Source organism: Phalacrocorax carbo, chromosome 2, assembly GCF_963921805.1.
Source record: "Phalacrocorax carbo chromosome 2, bPhaCar2.1, whole genome shotgun sequence".
NCBI lineage: Eukaryota > Metazoa > Chordata > Aves > Suliformes > Phalacrocoracidae > Phalacrocorax > Phalacrocorax carbo.
The window spans coordinates 42,331,672-42,348,840 of NC_087514.1; positions in this window are offsets into that span (position 1 = coordinate 42,331,672).

Here is a 17,169-nt window from a genome sequence, read left to right on the forward strand (position 1 = left end):
ACCACAACAGGAGTTAATTAGTATAAGAAAGGCATAAAAACAGCAGAATGAGGAGCTGGGAGTCCAGCAAAGTAGTAGAAAGTAGTAGAAAAAAAAAAACCCAAAGTGAAAAGCTCAAAATTTTTTTCAAAGTGCTATCCACTAGAAGCATCAAGGCAGTAAGAAAGGGTTACTCTCTAAGTGTCTATAAAGCCATTGGTTTTTAGTAACATTTATCTTGGGTATCAAAATTAAGCTGACCATCCTGTAATTCCTATCCTCTTCCTTTCCTCTTTTTAAGACTATGTCCTCCGATACCTCCCCTGCTTTCCCCGGTCTATGTGAGATCTCAGATCATTGCCAGCTGCTTTGTTCCTTAAGTACCTTGGCATGGATTTTGTCAGGCACTGCTGACTCGAATACATCTGTACAGTCTAAATATTCTTTAATTTACTCTTTACCCTGCTCTGGTTTGTGTTGCCCCATTTCCCTATTTACTTTGTTTCAGTGTCTGGTGAAGACTAATCTCCTTCCTGCAGCCTGAAAGAAAGCAGGCACCCAATACTTCAGCTTTCACTGTACCACCTGACTTCTGTGCTTTTTTGTTAAGCAATAGATTTTCTTTGAGGCCTTCCTTTGTCTTCCTTTTCTTGCTTGCTGCAGTTCCTGAACCCTTTCTTACTGCCTTGTTGCTTCTAGTGGATTGCACTTTGAAAAAAACCTTGAGCTTTTAACTTTGTTTGGGTTTTGTTTTGTTTATTTTTTAATTAATCATTATTTTCTTTACAGTCATCCTTTATTATATACCTTTCTTTTCACCGTGCTTTTGACATTTACCATGTTTGGTGGTTTTTTTTTTCCTTAGGGGAAGAATTAGCCTCAGCATTTAGTGTAGCAGTTTATCCTCATTGCTCAAACCTCCTCAAACCTCAAGATGAAGTTATCAACAGTTCACTCCAAACTCAAGGGCCTCTCACGCCTAGAGCTGCAGGACGTCTCCCTTGCTAACAGTTACTTTCCATTTTTTTAAAGAACTTTCTGCTCCAACAGAGAATATGTGTCTGGACTTCCTGAGCAAAAGGAAGGTGAGGAGCATTGCCAGGTTCGGAATTCAGCTCATTCTTGACGAATCAGGGGAGGGGTAGTCTGAAATCTCTCAGATGATATTGGATGAAGATAGATGCAACATGCCATGCTTCTTGAGCAGAAATCAAACACAGAAATACAAAATGGGGAAAAACAGGCTAGGAACATTCTAGCAGAAAAACAAATATCTGTGGGTCCTACAGGATCTCAGACTACATCCCAGGATGGGGAGGGATTCCTGTCAACCCAAGATCTCACTAACACCTTGTAACATTTTTATCATCTAGCATGTATGTAAGAAGGAGGTGGAAAATGTGGGCCAAGACAGTAGTACTGTGAAGAAATAGAAGTCACCACGCCAGATAGGCACAGAGAGATAGTGCAGAGCTTTACTGCAGAGACATCTCAAAGGTGTCTAGAAAAACGTCTCATCTGTGTAGGGTGTAGTAGCTTCTTCAGCCACTGTTCAATCAACTCAGTAAGTGCAGGTAGTCTCTTTCATGGCAAGCCAAGAAGATGAATTTAAGCCATTGCACTGGAAACATCTTTTATATCGGAAACATTTTCTGGTAGTGCTAAAGAGCCTAAACCACTGGTTTCAGGAAATAGGCAGGTCAGATCCTGCAGCCTAGGTACTGTCTCACAGCCTGGAGTGATACTGTTGAACCCGTATAGACAGACTGGTGTGCAGTAAGAGGTCTGAACAGGTGATGCTGGAAATGTGTTACATTACCCAGGCTGAGGCTTACATTGAACGAAAAGCTCAGTTGCCTAACTTAGTATGCATTCCCTGAGATTCAATACAAGGGCATGCGCAGGAAAAGAAAAACCTAAAAGCCTTAGTGTGAGAAGTATTGGCAGCAGTGTCATTTGCAGGACCCAGGGACCAACTGCTCTGCTCTGCACTGCTGTCTGCCTTGGAAATCTGAGATGTCCTGTGGGGTCCTCTAGAGGTTTAGGCACCACAACTGAGGAAGGACATAACAAATCAGAGAATAAAAAGGAGATGAACAGGAATGAAAAGAAGGTTGGAGGGATGAAGTTTCGAGGAAAAGGGAGCAGAGGGTAGATATGTTTAGGAAAGCAGTTACACCATTTTCTTTCAAAGTGTAAAATGCTTTAAAAAAGACAATGGAGATCAGTTGTATCCTCTGGAGGTAGTAAAGGCGGTAAAGGATAGGACATCATTTTGCAGCAAAGGCAACTGAAGATGATATTAGAGTAAGGTCAGCAAAACAGTGGGGCAGCATCTCACAAGAGCAACCTGAAGAGCAAATGATGCAGAGGGCCTTGCCCTCATTAATCGGCTTCCTTCTACCACCCCTGCGAGCCCTTGCTGTGGCTTGGATCAATGCCAACATTTGACGTTGACTGAAGGGCTGCAAATATTTGTCTGTCTGCTCAGCCCGTGTTTCAGTTGGGTTAGGGAAGGAAGAGGGCTGTGGCATGACTGCATCCCTGAGCTTTTGGGTTGTCTGAGGGGGAGAAGAGAGTGCAGTTTGGTGTCAAGGCAGTAATCAGTGATGCAGATTACTTGCTTGCCTCTTTCTCGGGTGGTCACAGAATGTCCATCCTTTAGTCTTTCCCCTTCACTTTGTGTTTTTCCTAATTCACATTTCTACCTCCTTTGCCTTTTTCCTCTGTGTCTCTGTTTCCCATTCCCTTTTCTCTCACCACTTTTTTCCAATATTTTGACTTCTCTGACAGGCTCCACCATGCCAAGTCTTATTTTGATTGTTTAGTTGTGGTGGGTTTTCTCTCCTGCACCTCTACTCTACAGCTGGGCTCTGCACACATTTTTGCTGCAGAGCTCTCCTGCAACAAAAGCTTCTCTGAACTAGGCAAGACCAGACTAAGTCAAGGAGAAGCATGACATGGAAAGGGAGAACCAGGGGAAAGTGTTCCTTAATATGGAATATGCCTGATTCAAACAGGAAATGTGGCAGACCTGACCAAGAAAAAGCCAGATCAGACTGCCCAACATCTGCTCAGAATTACCTAAGGGCCAGCAGTCAAGAGGTGCTAACATCCAGTACACACCCTTTATTGCTTTTCAGTGAGAAACCAGCCCAAACTCTCTGAAGGGCACCCTTGGTGTCACGTCTTCCCGGGAAGGCAAGCCACAAGTCCCTAATTGGATCACCTTCCGGGAGGTTAGATGGTGCATTGATGTGGCTATTTTAGGAACTTCAGTTTGAAGGAGGAATTTAAACACAGAAAAAATCATTTGAAGAGTGGTGTGGCAGCTACTGGGTCTCAGAAGAAAAAGGAAAATGAGGAATAGGTACTATTAACAATGAAAGAAATCAGATTATGCTTACAGAACAGTTCAAATGGTCAGACAAAAAGGCTGATTATGTGGTCTCTCACAATGAGCCACCATGTAGTTTTGTTCATTACCAACCACTTTCTGTCACAGCAGATAATTTCTACTTCTGAGACATGACTAGAATACTTTGTGACAAACTTTTCTGCAGTCCAGGCTTCAATTTCAAACTTAAATAGCTCTGTTTTCAAAAGTAGCATGTTATTTCACAAAGTGCTTGGACACAAGCAAGTCAGCTGGTTAGATGGCTACAGTGTGAAACTGCTACCTGCAAATAACTTGAATATTTTATATAGCCAGGTAGAGAAAACCTCACAAGGTACTGCATGTCATTTCACTACTGGATGAGATAACAAGGCAGACCATGCTTTCACTGCTGCAGAATGATGTCCAAAGGAGAGGTAGATTATAGTTTCACCATTATACCTTAAAATGATAGTCCAAGGTGATCTCTGCAGGCTGACCATGAGCGGTTTCTTTGCTCTTCCATATCTACAGATGCATAAAACAAGTATCAGAAAACTGAAGCAACACACAGGTGTAAAGAAAATCCCTTGGATATAGGATTAAAAGAATACTTATTGAAAATATTGCAGGCTTTTATCATTAGACCAATATTTCTACTGGAGGAAAGAAAAAAGGGGTAAGGAAAAAGTAAAACACCCTCTACTGAGCACACCACGTACTCAGTGCTGATGGAGAAAGGACCAGCAGCCCCTCCTAAGACAGTCTCTTAGTCTATTTTCCATAAATCTGTTGGGCAACTTGAAACAATTGGGCTTCTGGAACACCTAAGGGTTATTAGACCCCTTTTCCATCTTTTTTTTTTTTTAATTCTGGCTCAGTTTATTTAGGCTGAGTGTGTCAGCTTGCATATCTGTCCTTAGAAGTAATCTGAAATAATGATCCAATAATCGTTTTAAGGATAGGCCTTTTTTGCCATATAAATCTTTTAGGTTTTAAATTATACAGTGGCCCAGTGGCCTTTTAGAGCTCTTCCACTCTCTGACTGATAAGATTTAAGTCCCTGAGGTCCAAAATGAACTGTGCTGTAGCTTGCATTATGGCTGCATCACAGAGCAATTTTATCAGGAGTAGGAGACACAGCAGAATTACACAAGTCTGTAGTGCTATCAATAGGAAGTGATGACTCACCCAGCTAGTGCTTTCAAAGTGGCAATATCCTATACAGTGAAAGCATGTTTTGAGGGTGATAAGTGACCCTGTTGCCAGGAATAGGTGAAGGAGTGTTATTGGCAAGAAGAAGAAAAAAATAAGCCTTTACACATAGCATCCAGTACTCCTGATACCTGTGGAAAAAACTCATTTGTGTTGTGAGTTTGGTCGTTAAATTATGTAGAACTTTGTAAGCATTACTGAAGTGATTTTTGATCTGGGATGTCATCCTTTCAAAACAAGTTCATGTCAGTCTTCACAGAACTCACTGACAATAGTCTGATCACATAAACATAGGCTGATACAAGACCTGGGACATGTTCAGAGAGTGTTGTGATAAAAGAGCAACCTGACTCAAATGAATGGTGGGTAATGGAACAATAGGTGAAAGGTGCTTATGGAAGTTAAAAGAAAACATGCTCCGTGCTCAGAAGGAATCCTGAAGAGGAATGACACGATTTGGTCGGGTGCAAGCCAATCTATTCTGCCATTCAAAGGCTTTGGAGGCTATTTCTATGGGGCTCCAGAGACAGCGTCTGATAAGCTTAACAATCCATATGGCACCCTGCCAAATCTGCGTGAGGCAGCGGAAATTCAAGTTGCTCTCAGCTTTCTAGAGAATAGATTGGATGTTAAGTAGAGCAAAGCAAAGTAGGTTTCTGCTGTATGTCTAGACGTGGATGGTAAATGCTTTTTTTGAAGGTGCATTGATTAGAAAAATGACTGCTTGCCCTTGAGTCACTGCCAGCCTCAGACTGGCTCTCTATTGTTGGTGAATACTGATGCAAGAGGAATGAATAAGCTTCTGTGATAACATTAGGTCTACACTGTCACTGAGAACTTTTTGAAAGGAAGAAGAACATGTGGATAATCTACTTACCCAAAGAAAAGGCAAGAAATAAAAAAGCAGTTTAAGCTATCTTGATATATAATAAATAGTTCAGTGGGCTCTAGAGGTAATGGCTTCTGATTTTGTCAGAATCTTTGTTAACAGACTGATGTTGATTTCTGAAATAGTATGGATTCTAATTAAAGATTCTTGGGGTTTTGTGCTGTTTACTAGGGTTTTCTCATCTAAAGTTCCTCTGGTGTTTAGCGGCATGTGTGCTCCATGGGAGAAAATATTCCACTAACCAGAGTCCTTCTTTTCCTTCTATGAATCACACAGGGGTTTTGATGCTCTCTTTGAGAACTTCAGACCTTTCCAAACTTGGCTGATTTTGGGCAACGGATTCAAATGTCATCAAGTCCCTGGAAGTCCAAGCACATTATACACACAGACCGAGAGCAAGCTCATTTTGTCAGTGTAAGAAACCAGCAATGAAGGGGCTCCTTGCAATGCTGGATTTGCTGCTAGCCTTTGCTGAAACTGCTCCTCAGCCTCTGACTTCCTCCCTAGTGAAACAGCAAAATGATTCAAGAGAACTCTAATTCCTAGACTGCAGCTGTCAAGACAGATATATGTACAGGCTTTAAGTTAGGTACCAATAAAGGTAGCACAATTTTCTTTGGACTAGAGCTTTTACCAGCTTGCTTGCTATCCATTACAGAAAGGTAAGTAAAAAGCTGCAGTGCTCATGGCAGACCCACAACTCAGACCTGCCTCCTTGGCCTCTTCATGAAGGACAATAAAACAATAAAAACAGAAGTAGTGGAAATACAGGGAAATGGCAAATATATTTATTTAAGAATGATGGCCGGAGAGTGCAAGCAAGATAAGAGCAGTGCACCAAATAGGGATGAGGCAAATACTAGGTCCCAGCTCCTGTTGAAGCCACACAAAAGGAAGGCTGGCACTGTCAGAGATTCACATCTCCCTTCTCCTGATTATCTCCAGCTACATGTTACTATCACCAGTCCTGTGCTAATGCCTGTATGACACAAACAAACCACGAAACTAGTCCAGTCAGAAGTGCACCGCTTTTTCTTATTTTTGGGCTGGTTTTCGGGCAGATCAGTTTACCGATCCACTTCATGGAGTATGAGGATGTATAGTTGAGGTGGCAAGAAAGGAGAATTGGGAATCCATGGCCAAGGTTAGGCGAGACAGGCTCCACTTCAGTTGACTTAGGGCCATCATAAAATCACAGCCCAAGCTGTAAATACTGGAAAAGCTAGAATATATTGCTTTCAGAAAGCAGCTGTGCAGGACAATGCAATGCAGGCAGTGAAGCACATGGACATCTGGGTTCCAAAAAATATTTCCGTAGACTGGGCAGATAGAACACTTAAGCTAAAGAAACCCTCTTCGATATTAACATAAATAAATTAAAGCATCAGAAGCTGTTAAAAAAAGAAGTCACTTAAATAATTAGCAGCTGACTTCAGTCGTACTAAGCAAAAATCCCCCAGAGCAGACTTTATTCCCACACCTTGACAGAACTGCTCTAGATTCTCAACTCAATAGAGGAGGACAATAGTCACCAAAACTGATTTCCTGGGAGGTCAGTAGTGCAGAATTCAGAGGAGGTTTTCTCTGCAGCTTTAGGAAAACACTGTTTGCTGGGAATTCTAGCTAGCGGGACAGTAAATGTGACCTGAATCCCAGGAGTTTCTCTGGAAATGGCTGCATATGTACAAGTATTAGTGGGGTGAAATTAAGTAATTCTCTTCAGGTTTTCTAAACAAAACATTAGAGAAAAAAGGTGCAGGGCTCAGTAAGTCACCCAATCCACGGGCCATCTCCTAAATAATTGAGAAAAAGCTGCAGATGATGATGAATGGTTGTACAGCAGAGCAATACCCTTTCTTTATTTTTTTCTTTTAAAATAATCCAACGTATGCACATATTCAATAAATTATATCTGCTGTTTAACAGTAGCATGGTGTTCTGAAACAAGGAAACAAAACATGCCTGTTGTGGTGCCTCTCTAAAGCTTCTTCTTCAGTGGCATAGCTAGACTAATAGGTCAATTTTCCTGCCTACAACACAGCTACCTTTCTTCTTTGACAACCAGGCTAGCAGCCCTGACTTGCTATTTCTGAGGAGTGTTTTTTATTTGATCTTTAGGTAGGGTCAAATTTGACCAAAATGCTAGCTAAAAAAAAAGGCCCCCTGAGCAAAAATTTAGACACTGCCACCGTTCTCACTCACCCAAATATGTTATCTCTGCACCGTAATAGCCATATGGCACAAGAGAAACATTGGTCCTTACTAGGGATATATTATATTAAGCAGAAAATACAGTAAGAGAGTTTGAAAGAGTAAAAAGATAAAAATGAAGAGCATGCTACAGACTGTTCACCATAGTAGTCTCTATCCAAAGGAACTCATAATTGAGGGGATTTATTGTAAGAGACAGCTGAGACATTAATCACTGATACCAAGAAGTTTAACCAGTCAGCTTAACACTAACATCTGTGTAAGATGCTGGGACAAGAGTGATCATGGAACATCCCAAAAGAATACTACTGCTGCATTTAGTGAGATGAAAAAACTGTTGGAAACTGGCTGGGGACATGTACCCACACGAGAGATAAGTACTGAAAAACTGGAGGCTGATTGAAGAAGACTCTCTAAAAGAATGACTGAAAGATTGGATGGGATAACGAACAGAAAAAGTTTTGAGGGGTGCAAAGCTTAGCAAAGCAGGATGAAAGGCTGTGTTTCATCACACTGCCATGCTTACAGGTAAAGAGGTGTCACAGAAAAAGGACAAAATAAGACAAAATCTTTTTTTTTAAAAAAAGTGCGAATGGGATTAACCAGTGGACAAGTCACTAAGAGTTAGGACAGAGCTGGTGTTTTAGATGGACATGAAGAGGGTATTCTTCTGTCCAAACATTTGGGATTAGATTAAATGACAGAACTAGGCACTTTAAAAGTGTGATGTATCTGATCCATTTTAAGTGTATATTTTTTTCAGAAGAGAGAGATTGTGCCTTACCAGAGCCTGTTTCTCCACATCAACTATCAAAGAGTGTCCAGTGACCACCTGAGAAACTAATGGCTACCACACCAGATGTCATTCTATAGTTGTGCTTCACTTCAGAAAAAAAGATACCAGGAGATAAAGCCATATTTGTAAATTCTGGTCTTACATCTTGTGAACATTAACAACTCAAGAGAATTGTCCTAAAGGGTAGCAGTAGCAATTTCATATCACCTATTTATTTCCTGCATATGTGTTTCCCCCATACATAGAAACAATTATGAAAGCAGGCTTAAGAATATTCTAAATCTAAGCAGGATGAGAAATGCTATAAAGCAAGCACCTTTCTGCTTCAGGGGATCTAGAGATTATATGTGGCTTGATTTTCTTTCTTTTTTTTTTTTTCTTTTCTATTTTGCTGTCTTGACTGGAGTGATTCCTAATCAATAAGCTATTTTGAGTTAGTGCTTTCAGTTCTAGTTTGTTGATTTAAGTTTTACTTTTTTAATTCTTCCTACATAATGTGCAATGTGTGTCTTAAAACAAATGTTCTTCCACGCAGGAAAGACCATCCTCAGAGACACAAACTCCTTATTTAAAACACATTACATTTTGATGACTGATCTGCCTGGCTGCTCATGGAGCTGAAATATTACTTTGTGCACAAGATTTGGATCTAAATATCATTGTTTAATACTACTTTTTCCTTTGGGGAGGAGAAATAGAAAAACCTTACAAAAATCTTCAGCAGACCTCGAGTGGAGGTATGTTTAATCTCAGACTTTTTAAAATGAGTTGTATGGCATGGAAATTATCTTAGATTTTGTAAAAGGTTTTGTTTTGCTTTGTTTGTCTGCTCTCCCCATTTCCATTGTTTCCCACCTTTACCTACATCAACACTTCTTTCTTCTTGATAACCACACTCCCATTTAACTGCTAGCCTTGTCACCTCTGTAGTTAAGTGAAATACGTGCAACAGTGCAACACCCCTTGAAAATAATGGATCTTTTTGCATGGAGGAACTCATAAATGACCTACTACCTCTGCAAAAATAAATGCATAAATAATGATAGGATGATCCGGTCTATGTCCACAGGAGCGGATTCATTCCAGTTTATTATATATTTGTGCAACCTCACTGATTGCTTTCAGAGTCTAAAAAGTTGTGAGAGTCCAAGTGAAGTTTGTCCACATTTGAATACTGATCAAAGCTTCCTTTTAGCTGGATTCTGAAGTGTCTAAGAAAGCTCATTTCACAGCCTTCTTTACAAGAATTGCCGTTAGAAATTGAAGAGTTCTCTTTTCCCCTTTGTGCTGCCTTTTTTCACAGAGTGCAGATGAAGGTATTCACCTTAAGCAGGTATCTCGTGGGTCCTGGTCCCCAGTCATGCTAATTGGGATCTGGTCACAATTTCCTATGGCTCCCTTCGGCTCTTTTGCCTGGTTTTCCTTCCACAGGAGACTGGGCTGCAGAAGAATATGATGTGCTTGGTTCCGAGTAGGGACTTCAAATCCGTGCTTTAACATCTAGGAGCAAATGTTAGCAGTGGAATGACAAAGGAGAGGAAGGTGCACAGAGAGAAAAGCACATGCAGCTATAGTGTCCACACTGGACACCCTTGCTTCCATAAGAAATGAGAAAGATGTGAAAAAAATCTACAGGCAATCTGGAATCGAGTGAAAAATTGTCTTGAACTAGTCTGAGCAAGAGTGCAGCTGGTCAAAGAGGTAAGTGTGAGAATAAGGAGACTGTTCTTTTTCTTTCATTATAAAGTGCCCACTACTTGTGCTTCAGGGACAAGAGAACAAATCACAGCCTGGTTATGGTTTCTGTCTAAATCTGTATCACCAGAAAATGAAAGAGGTGGAGAACACAGCCTTCTTCCATTTCCCCAGGGAAGATCTGACCAGTCATCAACTTATTTATCACTTGCAGGTGAGGGAAAGACAGGGTTTTGTATCCGGACTTGCATCTGTCATCTGAACATGACAATCCTCATTCTTGGTGGAGTGTTTTATTCCCATGCATGCAGCAGAAGATGAAGCTAGGTGCTCTAGCCTAGCTCTGACTAGGTAGCATGCATTTTAAAGCCACATTATCATCACTTAGTGGCTTGGGTGCAGTGCAAATCTACTGCTTCCAGTTGCAGAGACAGCTCAGGTGTAAGCTAATGTCTTTGTTATATATACTTAGGGCAGTGTTTCCTGAACATCTCAAGATCTTGGTCATAAAAGACCTTGTAGTCAAAATCTAGTTTTCTTTAACAACTACAATTCTGTCGAGAGACAACGAGGTAACTCCAGTTCTCTGAAGTAACACATATGAAAAAACCTCCACAGACTTGGGATATGGCAGGCTGCGAGCAGTTCAGTGATCACTCGCAATAAGAACATGGGACTTGCTCTTAGAGACAACTTTTACCATTAAAATAAGATGTTTTTTAATTCTAAAAATTTTTGAAATCCATCTATCAATCTATCTGCCTGTGTATTTACCTACCTACTTACCAACCAGCCTGCCTATCAGTCAAACACATTATATTGCAGAGGCTTTATTTGTTAAGAAGGGGAAAAATGACTGTATGATGTTCTGAATCGCTTGGTTCACGGAGGTCTAATCAGAGATAGAACTGAAGAGCAAAAAAATGAGCAAGTGAAATCAGAATGGCTTTCGTTGAATAACAGGATGAGGACTTGGCAAAGACGGCAATGCAACTAAAATGTACAGCAGCTTGTAATACTTGAGCCTTCTCAACAGGAAGACTCCTGCTATAATTATGGGTAGAGCTGTATTTGAAAGTCTTGAATTTCCATGGACTCTGAATACGTCAGATTGTGCAATGTACAGAAAAGACATGGCTGAATATCATGTTTTGCGAGGGTGAGACAGCTTGGTAAGTATCACAACTCTCACTGCATGATTGCTAGAACAGCAGTACTTGGGACAAACGCAACTGAAGGAGTCTGTAGGTTCTAAACAGCTGTTGATATATTGCTGCCCATCAGCACACAAAGTTGCAGGAATGACCTATTCCGTACTGAGAGCGAGGACTGACAAAGGCAAGAAAGGCACAGGTGGAATTCAGCAAAGAGTGTTTCTATTCAATGCTCTTCCAGAGTGATGGTAGTAAAAGTCAGGAGGTGAGACAATAGTAAGTGGAGGGGGAATTACATTGACACCAAGTAAAGCAACAAAGAAAGGAGCAGCAGTGAAAGGAAAACAATTCTGGTATGTGTTTTATAGCCAGTGTGAGTAGGAGTGTTTCTCCCACCACACTGATGTGAAAGCAAGAAGAGTGTCTCATGCCAGGGGATTAGCAGATGGAGTAACTGTAGTTCATACGAGGACTTGTGCTCTGGGACTGTCAAACTGCTGTGGGAGCTGCTCAAAATTTGTGTGTCAGCATCATTGCTGCAGTCCATGACTTAAATCCCAAGGACAAAAAAGCATTTTGGGTTACATTAATCTACAGAAATACAAGTTGTCCTTTATTCTGTAAAAGTTGTTTTACTGCCTTCTTTACCCTGTGTTCAAATACTTTCTAGAAGCATTTTAACTGATCTCTGGTATGTGTGAATCATTTTCACATCTACTGTCCAAAATAAATGATGTGTACAACACAGAAATCAGTTTCCTGTTAGATATAAAAATGTTGTTAAGGAAAAGGTCCCTTTACATGATAAGAGGGATGTGGGATGTTCTGCAGCAGTCTATGTGACCTGGGGACTTTTGGGGTTGTCCAGCAGAGTTACGCTGCAACGTTGGAGGCTGACTGGGAAGTACCGGTGACAGCTGTAGTGAGTCAGCTTTTTGGACAACCAAACAAGGCAGACACTTATTCACAGGTACCTCTGCAGTGTGGCAAACCAAAGTCTGTGAAAACTCCTGAACCTATGCGCTGAGTCGACTGACATAGGGATTTATATCTGCACACAGAGAGATGGTGTTATGGCCACAGCCTCCCCCGAATGCTATCCTTTAGTTTCAGCATAAGCTTCAGCTTCATTTTAAATACTTGGCTTCTTTTCATCCACAGACCAAATTTATCCAAGCAGTGGGTCACACTGGCAGTAGTGGTAGCCCATATATGATGTAGATGGCAAACCACTGTCTGCCTACTGACTAATTTTGGTTAAGAGCTGAATCCACATCATCTTACAGGATTTCCTAAGAGCTGCTCATAAATTCTATACAGTGCAGGCTGGAGACACAGACTCCATGCAGAATTGCAAATTTTTCTAGAATTTAGATACCCAACATCTTACTTCTGCTTTGCTTTTCGCATTTTCAGTGTTTAAAATGTCCAGGGAAAGGAAGATAGAACAAACTCTTTTTCAAGTAGGCAAGAATGCAGAAAAAAAAGTTTTAATCCAAAAAATATTTTGTAAAATACTGTCTGGCTTTTAAACCCAAATATCCACAGACAATTAGCAGCTTCATTAAGAAAATGCGGGACTACCTACAGCACAGATCAATTAGCAGCTTCAACCAATCTGTCATCATGCTGAAGAGCAATTTTCACATCCAGTTCTTTGATGGATTATCAAATTATTTTTTCAAAGGAGGACTTTATGCGTAATTATAATGGCTAGTCAGGTGACATGAGCACAATCTATCAATGGCTCTTCTTCTTTTGTAGAGGACAATCTCAAAAGCCTACGAAACTGCTGCAACCACTTCAGTGTAGCTTGAAAATCCCACTGTCATCTTTCTGTGTTTCAGTCCAGCAGGAAGAAAGGAGAGATGAAAAGTCACTAAAAGGGTTAAAATATCCTGGAGATCAGGAAGCAATTCTGTTTATTTAGCTCATTTTTACTATAAATATTTAGAAGAGAAATGTAGAGAGAACAGGATGAGATAAAATTCCCCATCCAGCTTAAAAAAGTTCAAGTGCAAATAGCCAATGACAAGATAGTAGAGTAACGATGGAGGCGAAACTTTTGTAAAAGCATACAAAAAGCCCTGGCTGAATGTGCTCATATTTCAGCCTTGGACACGTGCTTTATTCTTATAACACAGGAAGCTCCTCATCATGCTGTCCTTCAAACAAAGGCAGCAAAAAGAAAAACATTACTTTTAAAAGCTAAAAAACCATTGTATTTAGAAATACAAAACACCTAAGAAGAAAAGCCAAGCTCACATATGACTACAATTCTTTTTCAGCAAATAACTCCATTTCAAAGAACAGTTCAAGGCATTTAAAGAAAATAACTGATCTGGAGAATGATTTTGTATTACTCTCATAACATACATTCTGTGAAAAATAATTGTGCTTCATGACCCACTAGTTCTAATAATGTAATTCAGTCTAGAAATTTGCACATAGATTATATATTAATGTGAGAAAAATGAGGTACTACAACCAATTGTGAAAGCTGCAGATTTTTATTACTATTGACAAACCAAATAAAAACAATGCCATTTACATATATTTTTTTCAGAAAAAACAAGTATTTATAGAACACAGTAGTCTTAAGAAGACATTATTCATAAATTAACTCATTTCATAACTGAGTTATAACCTATGACTGTCATACATAAGGTCCATTTCATTTTTTTCCAGGCACTAAAAGGGTATGAAACTCTTCCTTGTTTTAAGAATAAGTTCACTTAAACTAATGGTGATGCCTATAATAAGGATGAATTTGCCTCCAAGATACTAACTTAGGAAGTGATCTTAAATTGATCTACTTAGGACTCTGTAAATATTTCATTAAGGCTTGCAAGACCATCTATTGGCTTTTTAAACAAAAATAAACCAAAATTGTTTTTTAATCTGGATGTACAATAAAACTAGGGATATTTTCATCCTACTGGACACTCTTTTTTATTAAGACATTAAGACTAAGACAGGCGATTGTCAGCATCCTTCAAATCTTTTACCATCTGAGATGTGCACAACAATCTGGGAGGGCAGTTCTTCCATATGAAAAGATTCCCAGCTGTTCAACACTTTAATGAAAGTTAAGGGCAAAAAGAAATCTGCCTAACATATTGAGCTTAGTTTTGTGTCTTTGGTAACTGTACCTTTAGGATGGGGTATAAAGCCATAGATGGCCAAGTTCTGATAGCAGCAAAAACTAGCTCTTGCTTGAAACCACTGTCTCTAAGGTCTGACGGTCCTTTCAAGGCAGAGCAGTGGGGCAGGCTCTGAACACAAGGCCACTTCAAACCCAAACTGTTGCACCTTCATGCACAACCTTGTCTGATTATTTTCCCTGGAACTTGTTTATCAAAAACTTAAGCATCCTTTTAGCTCCTACATGTATTTGTTTACACATTTATTCTGGATTCTACATGTAGTGTCTTTGAAAACCCTCTCTCATGTTTAGAGAGTGAAATAATTGTATTAAGTTTGCTTCGAAATTAATATCCTGCTGCAGACTTACCAAAAGATTAATGACAATGAGAAAAATGTATGGAAACCAGGATGGCTGGGTCGCATGATTATCTTCCTTGTAGGATGCAATATTTTGCATTCTGTTTGCACTATGTTCAGAGATAATTTTCATTATTTTATTTGAAAGGCTGTATGTTAGTCCTGAAATGCTGCGTATCCCCCCCTTAAGGAAAGACCTTGACAAGTACATTTCGGGTTTTCTTATTTTAGCATCTGATGGTCTGGATAGTTTTTTAAATTCTGAAATTATACAGGAAAAAATTATTCAACATCCCTTGGAAGGTAACACTGTTGACAGGCAAGTATTTCAGGGTCAGAACAGAATTAAAATTCAGAGATCCAATTTATATGTTAGCTGTTTTGTGGCTGAGCTTTATTAGCAGATGCAGTTATGATGTAAAGTTAAACTATATTTCCATTTATACCTTTCACAACTGATCTAGAACTGCCAGTCTTTTTTTCTCCCCTAATCTTCTCTTTGTTTTTGTCTTTGAAGGCACAGCTTTGTTAGAGAACATTAATGTAATTTATTCATGTGTAGCATAATATTTAAAAGAAATTACTGCTTGGCATGGAGAAAATATATGGGTTCTTAGCAATTCTGTTGAATTGGCTCATCTGAGAGGTTGCATAATTGATATTTACTATTATTGTCTGCACTTGCTTGAATTTTTCATATGAAATTTAATCACCAAACCAATAAATAAAATGAAATTAAAGCAAACTGAAATATAAATAGATCCACCACCTGGCAGCTCATGTCAAAAGTAATAATAAAGGATGTTCTCAGTTTAAATATTTATACAATGAGTTTTTCTGGGACAGCAAGTGTTTTTAAAAAAGGTCAATTTACAGCACATTTTTTCCAAACATAATGAGGTTCCTGGAGCTTAAATAATTTCATGAATTACATTTATTTTGACATCTCAGGGAAGTAGTTTATAATGAAGAGATGCCCAAATGAATCCACCTACAATGAACTGAAGAAAGTATCAGTGTGGCTTTGACTGAAGAGATAGAAATATCTTTTAAAATGTAAAGAGTGGCCCACCCATTAGCCATTTCATTTTCATAAATATCCCTTGTGTGCCTTAAGAAGTGCAACCCCTTGGTTGAAGACCAGCATGTGTTGTAGCCCTGTTGAAATGAATAGCAAAATTTCTTCTGATTTCAGCAAGAAATAACTTATTTCAAGGTTTTCCAGTGATTTAGGCTGGCTGAAATTATTTAGACAATTAACAAAAAGGTGGAATTTGCATATCCTGTCTCAGCAAGGCATGATGCATTAATTTCCATGAAGACTTTTAAAATCCAAGAGTAACTAAGTGAAAGCATATGTTCCTGTGTATTTTAGAAACACTGAAAAACATGAACATGACAAAATTATACTAACATTTCAGAAATTACTCTCCTGCAGAAAAATAGAAGCAGAAGCTGTGTTCCTTTAAAAAATTCTGACTCTTGGTTACAAGAATAGAACACCTAGCCCTAAAAGACAGAACAATTCATAATGCTTTTGTACTACTCTTCCTTAAATATCACCTATGCCAAAGATTAGGCAAGAATGACTTGGGATACATTCTCCCTTTGGAAACATAAAAACAGGTACTTCCCAGGTTTTCCCATCTCATTTTAGACATCAGTTATTTCAAGATTATTAAAAAATTTATGTTAACAAGAGGAAATGAACTGTTTGGAAGAAGGCTGTGCATGATAAATAAACGTAGATTTAATATCATCATACTGTCACAGTTTATAGAATATATATTTTATGTGGGGTTGACAGCACCAACTAGACACAGCTGTCTGACACCTCCCTTCTAAGACTAGTTTCAATTATACAAACATTTCTCCATGTCACAGTTTGTGCTATGCTTTATTTTGATCTTATTTGTTATTTAAAAAAAATATATAGGGATCATTTCAGTATACAAGCCATCACTAATGATCCTTCCAGATATTGTGAGGTAATAAAAATCATCAGCATCAACTTGTGAATACAATGTAAAGAAGGGACTTCATCACAGCATGGAGGTGAGGTTGAGTCATTGGCACAAAAATGTGAAATGCAGCTGCAGAACTGGGTGAGAAAATAAAGTCAGATAACAAAACTCCACATGTTGTTGACTGAACCAAAGACAGGGTGCCACGAGGGACTTTGTGGGGTATAATAGGCTTTGGGTGTGAGCTTTGGAAGAAAGGCCAGGTGGCTGCCTCTGTGCTCATACTCAGCTCACAGGCAAAGGAAGATAAGTAAGTCGCTACTAGCATAGATGAGGGCCTTGGGCCAAGGGCCTTTTCACTCAGGAGGGAAGCTTCTTAGGTAATA